Source organism: Protopterus annectens, chromosome 14.part0, assembly GCF_019279795.1.
Source record: "Protopterus annectens isolate FY-2018-M chromosome 14.part0, PAN1.0, whole genome shotgun sequence".
Classification (NCBI taxonomy): domain Eukaryota; kingdom Metazoa; phylum Chordata; order Ceratodontiformes; family Protopteridae; genus Protopterus; species Protopterus annectens.
This window is the reverse complement of record NC_056748.1, coordinates 635,235,035-635,251,711: the sequence shown is the minus strand read 5'-3', so window position 1 is coordinate 635,251,711 and position 16,677 is coordinate 635,235,035. Positions and strand designations below refer to the sequence as shown.

Below are 16,677 nucleotides of genomic sequence, written 5' to 3'. Positions count from 1 at the left end.
GCAGTGCCCAGAGGACTAGTGGGAATCAATGCCACTCTGCTCCTTCTCTTATCAGCAGCTTAGCAGCAGCACTAATCCCACCCTGGTCTCTAAGAAGCAATTTCCAGGCTTCCCAGTGGTTGGTAATGTCCAGTAAGGCTATGAATTAATGTCCTTCTCACTTTAGTGAGTGTTATTTGAGTGCCAGATGTTACAGATTTTAAGAGTAAGATGGTAAAAAAGGACTCATACTCTAAATATTGTTGTGTGCACAAACTGAGTGAGATGATATGAAACAGACGTGAACTTAAACTTTAAGAGTCAAAGAGAGGATCTTCAAAGTTTGATCTTTCGGAGCCAAGTAGAATGAGCAGACGGTATGAGATGAGTCTGGAAGTGGTTCCAAAGTCAAATTTACACTAAGGGTAGGCAGGTCAAAAGGTACAAGTCTCACAGCAATTGCAGATAAATAAGAATGTAGTTAAATACCATAAAGAAGAAATCTTAGTTCTCAGATTTCCAGGTAATTAGCTAGAATTCCTATTCATTCTGAGGGTGTTGATATTCTATGATGCATTTTATGCATTATTTCTGAAAAATAATTACTTACAAATGGTTCATTTTTTAAATGCTACCCAGAAGAGTTATGTATGTGTCCCCCAAAATTATGTGTCTACATATAAAGACTGATGATTAAAATTTTTCACACACATGCACATACGCTAACATTACTCTTAAGTCAGCTCTGTCATAAGATGCACCAATATTAATTTCTCTCAGAAGCACATCCACTGCCCCAGACAAGCCAAATCTATCACAACATTTGCATGCCTGCACACATATACTCCCTCGTGCGTGCATGCACACACACACACACACACACACACACACACACACACACACACACACACACACACACACACACACGCTCTCTGCATGTTTCTAGCCATTCATCCAGTGCTTTTGAGTTGCATGTTCTTCCAATAGCAACCTTAGACTAGCCAATGCCATCCCCTGAGTTTACTAGGGAAACTAAGCAGATTAAGAAGCCTTTCTGCTGTGTCACAGACTTACCACATACATGCATACAGATGATTTAAAGTTGCAAGTCCACTCACCTCATACTGTATCTTTGGGATTTGGAAGGAAAAGGAAGTAAGTAGAGAACACACACATGAACATAAGGAAGGCCTGCAGGATCTGCATAGAAGGCTCTCCTGGAACCCCAGTACTTCTTGCTGTGAGGCAACAATAGTACTCAGTGTACCACTGTGCACCCCTACACAGTTACCTACAGATAATTTCAGAATTGATGATCTAGCTACTTCATGTCTTTGTGGTATGAGAGTAAACCTAAAAGAGGACATACAGACTCTGCACAGAAATCTCCCCAGCTGAGAACTGTAAAATACATTAAGGTAAAATATTACTCACTTTACTGCCCAACAGAGTTAAAAACAGGCAAACCAGGGAGATGACAAATCACTTATAGTGAGCATTTGTGATGCTAGAGGAAACTTAAACATCTTGACAAAACACATGCACAAATGGGAAGGACAGGCAGGTTCCAAAAGAAGATACCATGGCCATGAATTCAATGGACTGCATGCACTGGCAGATAGCAAAACTACCCACTGACCCACTGTTACAATTATCAGTTGCATTGCCACACTTTCTGTCCAGACCACCAAAGGTAGTTTTGTACTGTGTAAAGTGCTGAAGTTTAGCTATGATAGTATGTAAAAGTAATAGTGTCCTATCTGTTACCCTCAGATATACTGCCACATAGTTGATACACACACACACACACACACACACACACACACACACACACACACACACACACACACACACACACACACACACACATATATTCATAAGTTACAAAAATTATTTTGCACAAATTTCAATAAAAAACAATATTTTGCTTGATATTGCTCCAATATGAGCCAGATCCGTGACTACTGTAATCAAATAAAAGCAGAGTAAGTCACTTCCACCCAGAGACTTGTCCTCATACACAGTAGTTTTAACCACATCGATGACTATGTCCAACTAAAATGTCTTGGTGCAAAAAAAATGGCCATAAGTTTCATATAAACACACAGTACCCAGACAAAGTAATGCATTCTACCTTGCTGTACCAAATACATTACTCCTGAAACATCAGAAAAATGATTAAATTAAACAAAATGCAGAGTCAGTCATTTTCAGCCATACACAGCTCCTTTGTGCCCAGCAGTTATAGCCACATTGTTATTTGTGTACATCTTTGATGCCTGACTTTAATAATAAACAAATAAATATCAAATAAAGAAATAAAATGACAAAAATATTTTTACAACTCCATTTCACACAAACAATAGCCATATCATTTACTTGATTCACTCAAATGTGTATTACTGCTACAAAGCCAGAATAATGACTGGTTATTTTAAGCAAGGAATAGAGGTACAGCCCCTGACATGCACAGTAAATGCAGTCACATTTGACTGTGTTCACCTCAAATGCCTAATTGCAATAAATAATGATGATAATAATAATAATAATAACAATAATAATGGTAATAATAATAATAATAATAATAATAATGATAATAATAATAATAACTACCATATGTATTCCACATTGTTTCAGGCAAGCAAGTGGTAGTCAGTATTCCAAAAAAAAAATTATATATATATATATATATATATAGATAGATACAAAAATCAGGAACACATTTTAAATAGTGTTCTTATATACATAGAAATGTGTTATAAAAAGCAAGTTGTGCATTAGTATGTGTTTTCTGAAAGGTATTAAATCTGAAAATCAAATCTCTGTCATTATTTAGTGACTGTAAGCCTGAATAATTTGCAAGATAATCACACATTTTTTCAAGAAATATGCCAAAACATATGAGGCAAAATTCGGGAACATTCTGCAAAGTCAGAGACAGGTTCTACCTTTCTATACTTAAACACAAATTAGTCCAACTCATCCACTGACCATTGGGAGGGTGGCCTAATGGGTAAGGTATTTGCCTTACAAACACAAGGTGCATGGCTTGAGTCTCACAAGGGATAATTGGCTAGGCTTACAATGGCCCGCAAGGACAGTTAGCTTAGTACTAATCTATGAATCTAATAATATCTGGTTGATTGTCAGGGAAAAAAAACTTACTTAAGACTAGCCACACTGCATTTTCCTTCTGTTGCACTGATTAATAAATATTGCAGCCATTCTATTCAGTCCAATATTTAAAATATCTGTGCTTTTGTCTCAGTTCCACTCATTATCAACACAGTATATCCTTATTTGCTGTCTAGATCATTGGAAAGACTGAGATGAAATCTTTGAAATTATGGCACTTTAGTTACGAACATGCTGTTGTTTTAGAGAGCGGTTTCAAGGCAGCATTTTTTTTCTTTTTCTTTTGAGAATTAAATAAATACATGCATCATCTAGAAATCTACCCCAGGCTGAATGACATCACAGGGTGTCATCTAGATGGCCTATGGATAAGGCCATTCATAACAACACTGTTGCTTGTAAGATAAAATATCTTCATTCAAACTGCACAAACTTGGTATAGCAACACACCCAAACAAATATTTTTGGCTTTTATCAGCATTAATCGAGCACATTTTGTATTTACCCTGTATAAACAAATCAAATACAAAAATTAAAAAAAAAAACAATATGTACTTTTCTAGCACTTGAAAGAATACCATGTGATTTACCTATGTATTAGTGCCAAAGTCCTTGCCTGTTCAGTAGCAAAGCTTATTCACAAATCTACCAAAGAACAATTTTTCCCAGCTTTCCTGAAATAGTCTTAAATACTACCACTCCACAATGATGGTCCATCTAAAGACCTGTCAGACAGTAGACTAATAGCTCTTCTACCGTCCTTACAAAATTAGTTAGAAACTATATTCTTAAGTAGAATCCAGGCCACATTCAGAAAAATCATTCTCCTTCTTCCACTCAACACATAATCCACTTTATTTTCTTCTTTAGAACAAATAAACAGAACGAGAAGTCAAGGATAATTAGCAGCTGTCCTCTTCCTCGACTTGTCAAAAACATTTGACACAGGCTCACAACAACTTCAGATGTAGAGAGTAGCTAAACTAAATATAAAGTGGCAAATGATTTGAAAGTGATCTCTGCCAAAGATCACAGTGTACATTAGCACACTCCCCTCTCTAACTGTCCACCGGTCACATTAGGGATACTACAGGGACACATACCAGATATCTTACTCTTTCACAGCTTTATTAATAACATGTATACACTTGATACAAATACCACTTTGATACAGTATGCTCATTATTTTATATTAACATGTTTTGTTTTCATAGCACAACTGCCATCTATAACACAAGGTCATTTAGAGCTCTAGAGTTATGGCTGTCATACTTACAAACGATTCTTAATGTTAAAAAGTCAAAAATAATCTTATTTTTGGTGGGAGATGATTGCAAAGGAAGGCCTAGTAATGAACATATCAACCTTTATTAATACTTTAACTGAACAAGCATATCACACTAAAATTTGAGAGTAATTAGTGATGAAAACTAAAAGTCTAACAGCAAGCCAACAATTTAGAAAGTAAAAGTAACCGGGAATTGTGTTTGCTATACAAATCAAAAACATATCTATATCAGTCTCAGCTACCAATTGCTGCTCTTACATTCCTACCACAAACTGTTATATTTTCATCCAGTACTTTAAGCAATATTCAAAAACTCAACTGCAAAATCTTAGATGATGTTATGATGCTATAGTCAAAATGGTTGCTAACCACCAATTCAGTACATCAAACCAATAAACTACAAAAACACAATGACCTGAACTTCAAATTTCTGTAACTTTCTCATAACAAAGTAACACATAATATACTTAAAAAAAACAATTAAATACCATATGCTTAACAGTTTGGTGCAAAAATGCAATTCCCATAGACCATTAAGATCCACAAGCCAGAATCATACACTCAACAATGGGGGATGAAAGGGTTAAATGGGAATGACGATGACTGGAATGAAATGAAGTAAGGGTAGGGAGGGGCATAAGGGGTTTAGGCAAGTGTAACTGTGGAAAGAATCACATTGTGGCGTGAACTTGCTACCTACCCTTGCTACCCTTTTTGTGGTGGAATAGTTGGGGATGGTGGTTATTTCATCAGTCGGGATCGGTCAGAGAGGTAGGGCAGGCTTGTCCTCTTCTGTTTCCCCTCTGGTGTTGTTCAATTCAATGAGTTGGGAAAGGAGAGTGAGCGGTTGGACGCTGCTTGATAAATAAAATAAGTGAGTGGAGGTAAGCTGCTTATTTGTTTGGATGTGCGATTCAATAACTGGTAAATGAAGTGAGTGGTGTTACGCTGCTTCATAAGTAAGCAAGCGGAGGCATGGATACTGCTTACTGGGTCAGGATGAGTGGGGTCACGCTGTCTTAGTTAAAGTTGTATGGATGTTATACTCAGCTATACCATGTGTTGGTTGTAATTAAGAAATATCGGTCAAAAAAATTATGTTTATGGTAGTTTAATAAAGGTCATCAAACGTCATGCAGTGTGATGTGTTCATTGAAGGGGACCAGGACAATGAGAGGGAGAGAGAGAGTGGTCCATTTTGTCAAGAACACACTCATCAAAATACAATTTTGTGACGTTATCTCCCTTTCCAGATATGATGTTACCTTGGGGAAGTTTATATAGTTGTGGGTGATGGTTTAGAGCACAGCCTACCTCTACAAAACTCAGGAATATTTCACTTTGCATATGGCAAAACTAACAAAATAGTTTTTTGAAGAGATTACACTTGATACAATGGACTTATTTTCTAAAATGCACCAGTCAATGAAACTGTCAGATTTCCCCTCAGGAAAATGCAAAACTGTTGATTAAATGTGATTTTTCATCCCAGTAAAAAACATGGTGGCACAGTGCTTTTATGAACAGCTGAACTGTCCATCTGTGTACAGATGCATGCTTCCTTTAGAGCTATTTTACTTTTATTTTTTATTTTCCAAGAGAGCTAGAATACATTCTGCCATTAATACTGTACTGCATATTACATTAACATTAAAACAGAAGCATTTATCATGTACATGTAAAAAGTCTATCACAATTATCTCCCATTATTTCCAAACTTCATAAAGCAATGTTTAAGAAACCTTCTTCAAAAATAAATACAAAATTTAAAGTGTGCTCAATATCTTTCTCTGAAACACTTACTGAATTTTCCCTCTCACTTTTTCTCTATTTCACATACACAGAAAGAAAGACAAATGCATGCACTCGCGCGCGCGCACACACACACACACACACACACACACACACACACACACATACACACACACACACACACACACACACACACACACACACACACACACACACACACACACACACACACACACTATAAAAAAGTAGATCAAGAAGTCTTGATGCAAATCTACAAATAAAAAAAGGCATTCGATAGTTATTTATGAAGATGATCAAATCAAGAGAGTCATGTCCGACAGTTTGTATAATTAATCTAGTCATGGCATGCATTTTCTATAACATTTGCCGTCAGACAACATGTTACTCTTTTTTTCACCAAATTACATTACAAAATGAGCAAGTTTCAATAATTAATAGGTCACTTAGAAAATAAAGGCGATATTCATCTGAGGATATTGATTAGCTTCGTATTTTTCTGAAATAGGTGTACTGCATTCAAAAAGTCTTTACTGTATATGTCAATGAAACTGAAATTACTCTGAAATAATGAAGCAAAACAAATATAGCTAGAGTTTAAAAAGGCTGAAGTAATAGCTGCCCTGTAACTGACCTTTGCTAAGTAATACTTCATGTCAGTCAAATGTTTTTGGATAAGCTATTTGAACAGAATGGAAATGGATTTTTGGGAGAACTTAGTAACACAACAAAGATTTATTAGGATGAGATCATGCCTGATAGATTATGCTGAAGTCTTTGTATCTGCCATTAGCTTGTGAGATAATTTACCAGCTGAGAGGCAATGCCTGGATTTTGTTAGTACCATCGATTTCATTCCACACAGAGGTATTGTTTAATATCTTATGCAGCATTACATCAATAAATTATTTGTTTGCATGATATACTCACATAACTAACTAGCATAACACTGAACAGTCATTCATTAAATGTTTGCTGATAGTTTTAACAGCTATAAAAGACAAAAATCAGGACTGAAAATCAACAATGGGGGTTGCTATGAAGTACCATCATTATAGTAGCTGATTATCATAAAACATTTTTTAATAAAAAGAAGCATACAAGTATTTTATTCCTAATATGAACAGAACCAACCATGAAACAGAAAACCATAACAGGAAAATATCTATATCTACTTTGGTTTACCAGATGAGAGATATTTGAATTTAAAAGTTATATTAATGTTACCTAGTTAAGTAAATTTGTTTGATTAATGGCTCAGACACTGGAAAGCACACCTCTAAAACTGCCCAGATTTTTGCCTCCTATTTTTGGTATGCTCCTCATAAATTGAGCAGTTTTCTATCAAATCATTGAGAGCTGAACTTACTAAATAATGAATAACATCTGAGTTTCAACCATTCAGAAAATGTATGCAAATGCAAATCCTGTCGTTCTAACAACTTTCTAAGTTTATAAGCACAATAATTAAAATATGTCCTTGTTTTGGGGCTTTTAACTCCCCTTCCCATTGCTTTTGGCTTTATCCGATTTATTATACTAAGAAGTTGAGAGGTATATTGGAAAGGCTGAGAAAGGATGGTGGGAATCGGGGGGGGGGTTAATGCTGAACTGCCCGTCCTGGTGAGAGGGGGATGGCTAGCTCTACTGCGTTGACGGACCCTATGGTGAAGTATGACAACTCCAGGACGAAGCTATAGAAGGCATGGTGTGCACATTGAGTCAGGCAGTTTATTCTGGGTATGTGCAGAGGCACACAAATAGAGCCTTTAGAGACAGCAACACTTAACACTATCAACAGCCATTATGATGGTGGAAACTTGGTGTGGGTAGTGTGTAGCCAAGACTGACCTGAACCTTGCATCCCACCCTCTCTCAAAAAAAAAAAAAAAAAAAAATGTGAGAATTGGGTTTTATTCTAACTACAAATGTATATTTTGCTACAGAAACTACAATTTTGTTGTCAGTAAAATGGAATGCTATAAAGGTCACCTAGGCTATGACACAATATATCCAATCATTAAGTGCCTAGCAAGTACAATGCAATTTTAAATGAACACAATGGCAGATGATAACTGCAGAAGTTCAGGAATTTTCAAATTCTGCATGTACTAACATATATATATATATATATATATATATATATATATATATATATATATATATATATATATATATATATATTTGTATGTAATAGTCATTAATGACTGCTCATAAAAGGAAATGCTGTTTTCAGCTGTTTTTTTTTCTGTCTGTTAGCAGCTTTTCACTCAATATTGCACAATACTGGGGGAATTTGCTCCTTATGTATTCTACTACAGTCTCAGATTTAAGATATATAAAATTAGCAGAGGGTGTAGGGGTACTGGGGGTATATTTTTTCGGCAATGTGAGATTGAGTATTTAAGAAATAATTTCATGTTTTAGGGGTTTAATTAATGTGATGATAGATGCACCATAATTAATATCTTTCCATGTCTGAGTAGTTCAATTGAGGTATGTGTGTTTTTTGTATATGCTACAGCTAACTGTATGTGATCTATGAAGAAGTTAAATATTTCTGCAGCACTGTGGAAGGAATTGATACCTTGCAGTATGCTACATTTTATGGAAGACTGAATGCCTCATATTAATGAGTTCTTTGTTTAATATGCATGGAGAATCTGACTATTTTTCATCAGGTGAGATTCCAAATGTATATGGAACATTTGTGCCATGAAAAGATAAACGGAAACATCAATGGCTTTCTTTACCATTTAGAAAAGCAAAATGATAACAAGTGGTGGTGCTGCACTGGGAATGTTGTTGAAAAATGCGGGCAGATGTGTAACCATAGCTCAAAGAGATGGCAACAAAGTACTGGGTAGCAACATGGTGCAGATTTAATGGAAACTGATGTGTATGTTCCACAAGATAAAATAAAGAAGCATGAATTAACTTTTACACAGGATCCCTGTAGAATTATTTTTAAGGCTTTGGATCAACATCCTATAATATTGGTTATCAGTTACCTAATACTTAGGAACTTGAGTAATATCTTCACAGAGTTAGTCAAAGCAAAAGAAAATGTATGTAAATGACATCAGAGATTTGCATTCTTTAAACCTTTTTTTCACTGTTAAGTACAATACTGATGAAAGTGGTGCATATATTGTAGTAATTACTTGTCTTGGAAACTTGCGGATCGGTTTATATATGAAATTGTCCAAAAAAGGGCCTGTTCATTTAATGGATTAATAAATAAATAAATGTAAAAGTGGAAGGCATTTCATTAGTGGCCTATGGGTGCACTGCCATGATACATTTAAGACTTTTTTTTTTTTAATTCAATATGCTCTCAACAAACAAAAAGCAATCATGGATCAGAATAAATTAAGTCAATACATTGACTACCCTTATGTGCTGCTTATATCGCAAAGATCTCCAGGGAAGTATTCTTTTCAAAAGTCAACAAAATCTCTTAAATTATTTGCCTCTTGCACTTTGTATAGCATGAAAATATGAAAAATTCTTCCATCACAAATCTCTTTTAGTGTTTTAAACCTGAGTCCAAGCTATAAGAAATATTTAGTTTAGGCTTCTGCCTTGGTTACACAGTATCATAATCTCACACTCAGTCATGTAATTTGACAAGTACCCCAGTGTAGTGCTTTAAATCCCCAAACTGCTGCTCTGTGGAAAGATACAAATCAGTAACAGCAGATTTAAGATCCTTTGCAACCATCAAGGGACACATTTTAAAAAGTATGTGCATGTCTGAAACTACCATTTCACCAGGATCACTCAGTGCAAGGGTTATGCATTATAAGTTTGTGAACAAGCTCTGAAGCAAGTCTTTTATTTTCCTGATGGACTGTTTAAATAGGCTTTTGTTTTAGTGGCCTCTTATGCATTTAGTGTGCCACTTGATTTAAATTAAGTTTAGCTCACATGCTACCTTTTTAATTTAGTTTTGCATATGTTCCAAGCATCAAGTTTTAGGACACCTGTGACCCCCACCGTGAAAAACATGCTTAGTCCTTCTCATGTTTTTGAACTTACCGATTTTTGTTGTTGTTCTTCTCACTTTCATTATATTCTCATAAGAGCCCTCCACATGCTAAATCACTCATTCATTCCCTTTTGAGGTTCTGTACAACAGCTACTGCAGATTAAATATGTCTTTACTTGAAATGCATTGTTTTTTTACATGTATTTGCAATTGATTGCATGTAGTCTTAACATGTTTTTGCCTAATTAAAAATGACTGCTATAAATGGATTTATTGTTTCATAAGACTTAAGGGAGACCCATGCCCTACTCAAAGAAATGGCAAAACGACCATCAATTATTCATTTTCTTCCCACTGGGCTGTCTGGCTGTCACTCACCGCTTTGACAGACAGACCCTTTACTAGTACCCATGCCAACTGTATCACTCAGATACAGTCTGCCTATTTTCCGCTGGGCTGATAAAATCCTTTAATTTCCAACCATAGACATGAAATACAGACTTGGAATGTAATTTCATTGTATTTTGAGCTAGCATACATTTCAAGTAAGCTGTTTCTCAATTTTTTGTTTTTAAAAATTAAATAAGAAAACTTCACAGTTACAACTGCCTCATAGTAAATTTCTTAGTTACAACTGCCTCATAGAGCATTGTGGTTTTTACAAACCTGCTTCACGAATTGTGACAACTTCCTAAAAACCTACTTATCAAAAATTTAAAATACACAGATAATGAAAGCACATACTAAATAACGTACACATGTAGGAATGGATTAAGAATCAAAGAACGGTGACTTCAAGCCATTATAGTCAAAATAACAGTAGTGCAACTATTGAGTTATAAATTAGTTTTAAAAGGGTAAACAAATACTGCTATTGATATTTAAATATAACAAAAATAAACAATCAAAAGTGAGACCAACAATAAATCATAGTGTCAGTCAGTTTTAACAAGAACACCATCTTTCACTTCAGATTGCATCTGAAAAAGTTAAAAAAATGCAAAACACACATCAAGGTTATTCTAACATATTAAAGAATTATTCAGCTATAAAAATTAATTTCTGTGTATTTATGCCCCACCCCCCACACACACACGCAAAATCCCACTGCTCAAGAATAAAGCATATGAGATTAGTAGTCATACAGAAGTAACACTTAACCCTTCCCTTATAAACAGTATTACACAGACCTCTCATTTTAAATACTTTACATCAAGTATCAAATACAAATCTCCTTCTGTCAGAGCTGTGCTGCTATTTATGACATGTATGTCCATACCAGAGTGTCAGAATGACACCAGTATCTTAGTAGTATTTTGAGTTATCTGCCAAGGTAACCCAGTACTGGCCAGCTTGCAAAACCTCGGACTCCCTTCACTCTCTCTCTTCCTCTGGCAATTGATTGCTTGATCATATCCTGAGAGGGAAGCCTTCAGCTGTATAAGGAAGTAAGTGTTTAGTCTTTTCCTGCTATCCAAAGAAGAAAGTCATCTGACTCTTCACATGACCCAGTGCTGAGTTTTCCTGCTTACTGCTCAGATAAGACTCATCTGGTAACCTCTAGCCTCTCGTTTTATTATTATATTTGTTATTTTCTTTCTACTTTACATTTATTAAAAATATTTATTTTGAAAGTATTCCTCCCAATGTTTATTTAACCTTTTTCTTTGACAAATGCTTATTCTCACTGTTTGTGAGGAAGCTTTCAGTATTTCTCTCAGAAGTGCAGTGTATATGTGTGCTGTTAGACACCAGGGGCTGTCTCGTGCAGTCAGAAACATGAATTAATTACTCTTGTCTTTACTGTTGTTAATCAGCCTTATTTTCATCTTTTGACAGGAAAATGTTGTAGAACTTGGAATCTTTTTTAACATTTACACATTATTTGCTGTATGTATGACTCTACTCTCATTAACATGGGATCATGATTTTACTGTGAATGAAGTTATTTGACTGTATTGTGAAATGTTACTGTCTCTGCCAAGAATATGCAGTTTAAATTGCTATTAAATGCTAGTTAATGGCAGTTTCATGTGTTTAAAGTGTATACAGCTACTTATTACCACTGGTATGGCACACTAGCTGTTTTGGTGTTTGGACATTATATACTAGAAATTCATTAATTTTTGTCATTTGTAAAAGAATTACAAACACATTTCACATTTTTTGTCATAAAGCACAGTCTGGCAGAGTTTAGATGTGTGGTCATACACTGGTTACAAGAAACTTTAAGTACTTATTATGATACATTATCCAGAAGTGTCAGTGTAATATTCTGGCTGGTGTTCTCTCCTCTGACTTGATGAATCCTAACTCTGGAACTCCTCCCCATCAAATTCTGTTGCACTTAAAAAGAAAAAATAAATAAATAAATAAAAGTAAAATTCCTCAGCCTATTGTTAGTGTTTTAGTGCCACTGCTCAGCCCACACATTAATTAACTTTTGCTGCATTTCCCTCTAGTGTAGCTTTTCTGGCCACTATGGAATGGGGGTTAGGCACACCACCCTGAGGTTCTCCCAGTACCTGGCACAGGTATGAGAAAACTATACCAAGAGACCCCATGCAAGATATAATACTCTGTCCCAGATATTTTATCTAGTGGTGAAATTCATAACAAAAAGAAACAGAAGTTTCACGCAGCTGATAATCAGATTTTAACTGTTTATAAGACTGATGTGGTTTCCTTGGCTAAGAGTGGTCTGCAGACAGCTAATTCTGATGGTTGTGTTCCGATACATGGCTCAAGTGCTAGTTTGGTTAGAGACTTTTCTGTTGTTTCAGAGAATTAGGAGGAATCTAATAAAGACAATGCTGATTTCCAAGTTGTCACTCTGATTCTTTGGAGGGTGATCATAATCTTAAGTCCAAACAAGTATTCACTTTTCCTCAGATGATTGTTAGATTTAGTGATTTGTTGGTTAGGAGCACTGGGGAACTACTCCAGAGATAGGCAGGGTAAATGACATAGAGGATAAGATGCCCAGTTCTGTGAATACCCCCCCCCCCCACCTTGGAAAATGTTTATAAAGCTGCTTGCAGGATATTATCATCTCTTCAAGCAGTTCATTAAAAGGCTCAGAGAAAATATAGTATCTCCTCAGGTATGATGGGTGTCTTTTCTCATTTGACTGCTGATCCAACTGCAGTTTTCCCAGCTGCCTGCTTGAATTAAGAGCCCTAGGCTTCATCTAATCCAATGCCTCCATATAGAAAGGGAACATGCTTTGAGAGATGTGCTTGAATGTGCAGATAAAGTCTCCAGAAATGCTGCTTCTTCAGTTGTATTTTTATTTATTTATTTATTTTATTTATTATTTTACATTTGTTGACCGGGATAGTCTGACTGGATTAATGCCCATTTTAAGTGGAGGCCCGGGGAGCTCCAAGGTAGACAGATACAGTAATAACAAAGAAGGCATATTACAGATATGGTATTTACAAAGAATACATAAGCAGACATGAATAGACAATTTTGCAAGTTCAAGTTACCCCTGGTAACAGTCAGGGGAAAATTAAACAGCAGTTTGATTAATTGATTATTCACATTCATGGTGAGAGTTAGCCAGGCTTGTTACAGTGGCAAAGCCAGTTTAGTGCTAGATGTTGTTTGAGTTTAGCTTTAAATTGGCATAGGGAGGAGAGTAAAGTAATATCAGCAAGTAGTAGGTTCCAGGCTCTGCCTGCAGAGTTTGCAAAGAGGGAATCACCAGCTACATTGTTAATTTTGATTGTCTGAATTAGTAATCTGTTTGAGGATCAAAGCAGTCTTTGATTGTTGTAGGGGGTGAGAATATTTTTAAGATCTAGTGTATTATCTGGATTACAGAGGATTTTATTAGCCATAATCAGAAGGTTATACTGGATTAGACTGGGAAGTTCTAGTCGCCCAAGCTGTTTAAGGTTGATACAGTGGTGTGTTCTAAAAGGCAGGTCAGTGGCAAACCTGGCAATGTGATTGTAACAGGTTGACAGACGATTGAGTACAGTCTTATTTAGATTAGATAGAAGGGGGGAAGCATATAGAAGTGTTGAAAGCAGGTGAGAGCAAGCTATGGCAATCTTAGCTAGAGGGGTTAGTAAGGTTTTTATTCTATACAGTGACCCAAGTTTTTTATTAATGGTCTTTATTGTTTGGTTTACGTGAAGATCAAATTCTATATATTAAGATGGTAGGCTTGGTTACATAATTAGAACTGCTCTGATTTAAAAGCTGAAATATTGAATGCACCTGTAAGTTCTGAATTGGAGCTTCGGCTCTCTGTTACATAGACTTTCAATTAGTGGGATGAAAGAAGCAAACTAATGTATGGGATTTCTAGGAGCTTTCATGAACTCAAGATTTCCACAAAAAAGATGTCTTCCTTCAATGGGCAGGAAAAAAAACAAACAACATTCCCAACCAAACAAAAGTCAGGGATCCAAAAAGAAATGCCTTGAAACCAAACAAGAGGGGTTCCTTTCCAAGAAAGGAACAAACCCCTACAAAAGAATGACTATGATGAGTCACAGAGCATCCACAACTCCTCCTGCCCTTCCTGCTTTCTATTCTTCTTTCCCCAGGGTCTGTCTCATCCCTGCATCCTGGCAATAAATAGTCTCTGACAATTGGGTTTTGAGAATAATTCGGAGAGGATTCATGTGGCAGTGGATAGAAAACCCCCTCCTCCTTTTAACTGAATTCCCCCACCCCACCAGACCAGACAGAGTTGTTTCCACACATGGTAGAAGCAGAGGTCATAGAACCAATGCATGTGATATGCAAGCAAGGAATTTTTCTCCAGAATCTTTTTGGTATCAAATAGGAGCACTCCTGGAGACTTGTCCTAGATTTGCCCTTTTGTAAAAATTCATAAATTCCAAATGCTCACCTTACAGTTGGTCCAAGCATTCTTTCCAGATCACTATTTTATAATGAGTCTAGATCTCAGGGATGCTTATTGTCATATTCTCATTCCTCCCAATTTCAGGATTTTCTTTTTTCAGATTTGTTTTGTCTGGCTTACATTGTCAGTTCTCTGCATTACCCTTTGGGCTATCTACTGCACCTTAATTGTTTACAAATTATCTGGTCCCAGGGATTGCCTATTGCAGAACTCAAAGAATCCACATTTTTTTCTTACATAGATCACTTGCTGATTTGCGCAGATTCTGGATCCAGGTGCTGGAATCTTTAAACAAGGTCACATCCCTCCTTTCCTAGCAGGGTTTAAGACCATACCTTCAAATGTTCTTCCTCACAACCTCTCAACAAATTGTATTCCTGGAGTGTTGGACAGACACAGTAAAAGGAATGGCATTCCGGCCAAAAGTTCAAAGTTCTAAAAAATAAGGTCATATTGTTGGATATCTCTCTTCTAGAAGTGGCCTTAGCAAGAGAGTTCCTCAAACTTCTAGGCCTTATAGCATAAATGATCCTTATGATACCACTAGCCAGACTACACATTCGAAAAAATGGTACGTGAATTGCTGGAACCAGCACCTTCATCCCTTGGATTTCTGGGTACCAGTACTGGCTTCTGAGAATCAGGAACAGCAGTAGTGGAGGAATCAATTGTCTCTGAATCCAAAACTCCCTTTAACTCCTCAGACCCCAGTCCAATCTCTCCAGATGGATAATTCAAATTTTATGTTCAGGGCAGTGTGCATGGGAGTTCAAATGAAAATTGTGGGGCCTTCAGGGCATGTCAAAGCACATAAATATAAAAGAGGTGTTGGCAATGATTCACACCTTAAAATATTTCATCACTTATGACCTTGGAAACCCTTGTAGTGGTCACAGACAACACTACCATAGTGTGGTATCCAAACAAGCAAGGAAGTACAAGAACATATACTCTTTGCCAGTTGGCAGTGATGGCCTAGGAGCTGTCTCTACAGCCTTATCTGACTGTTCAGGTTTTATACATTCTGTTACAGAAATGTACACTGGTTGGCAGACTAATGAAATGCTGGACAGAACCTTTGTGTGGAAGCCCCATGTAAATGTCTTCCTGGGCTTGATTCATATGTGGGGATCTCCTTAAATAGATATGTTTTCCTCCTTTCAAAACGCAACTGAAATCAATCTGTTGAAGACATCCTTGCAGCCATGACTGAAAGACAGATGCTCTATCATTCCCATGTTCCTGTGTGTATTTTCACCCTTTCCAATGATTTCCAAAATACTTCTAAAGATTCAGAAAGATTACCAAAGACCATTGTGGTGACCACCTTCTGAATCAGGCAAAGTTGATTCTCCCTTTTAATGAAATAGGACAAGGGCAATTACCACTAGCTTCCTCACACTCTAGATCTGCTCACAAAGTGTCAGCAGTGACTGGTGCACCCCATCTTAGAACAATTGCAACTGACAGCCTGGATGGTTCTATTTTGATAACTTTTAGGCTCTTGTTCCATGAGGATGTACAGCAGGTATTTAAGAAGGCAAGAACAGGTAGGTCTGGCATAATGGTTAAGGTCTTCAGCTCACAGACACAAGTTACAGCATTTGATTCTGACCTTGGGTTATTGGC

General features: G+C 36.4%; 1 protein-coding gene across 1 annotated transcript in view; it reads right to left on the bottom strand.

Annotated features, from left to right (window-relative positions):
- The window catches only part of CTNNA3 (catenin alpha 3), a 2,496,777-nt gene that overhangs the window by 904,322 nt on the left and 1,575,778 nt on the right, over positions 1-16,677 (bottom strand). The window lies entirely within an intron of this gene.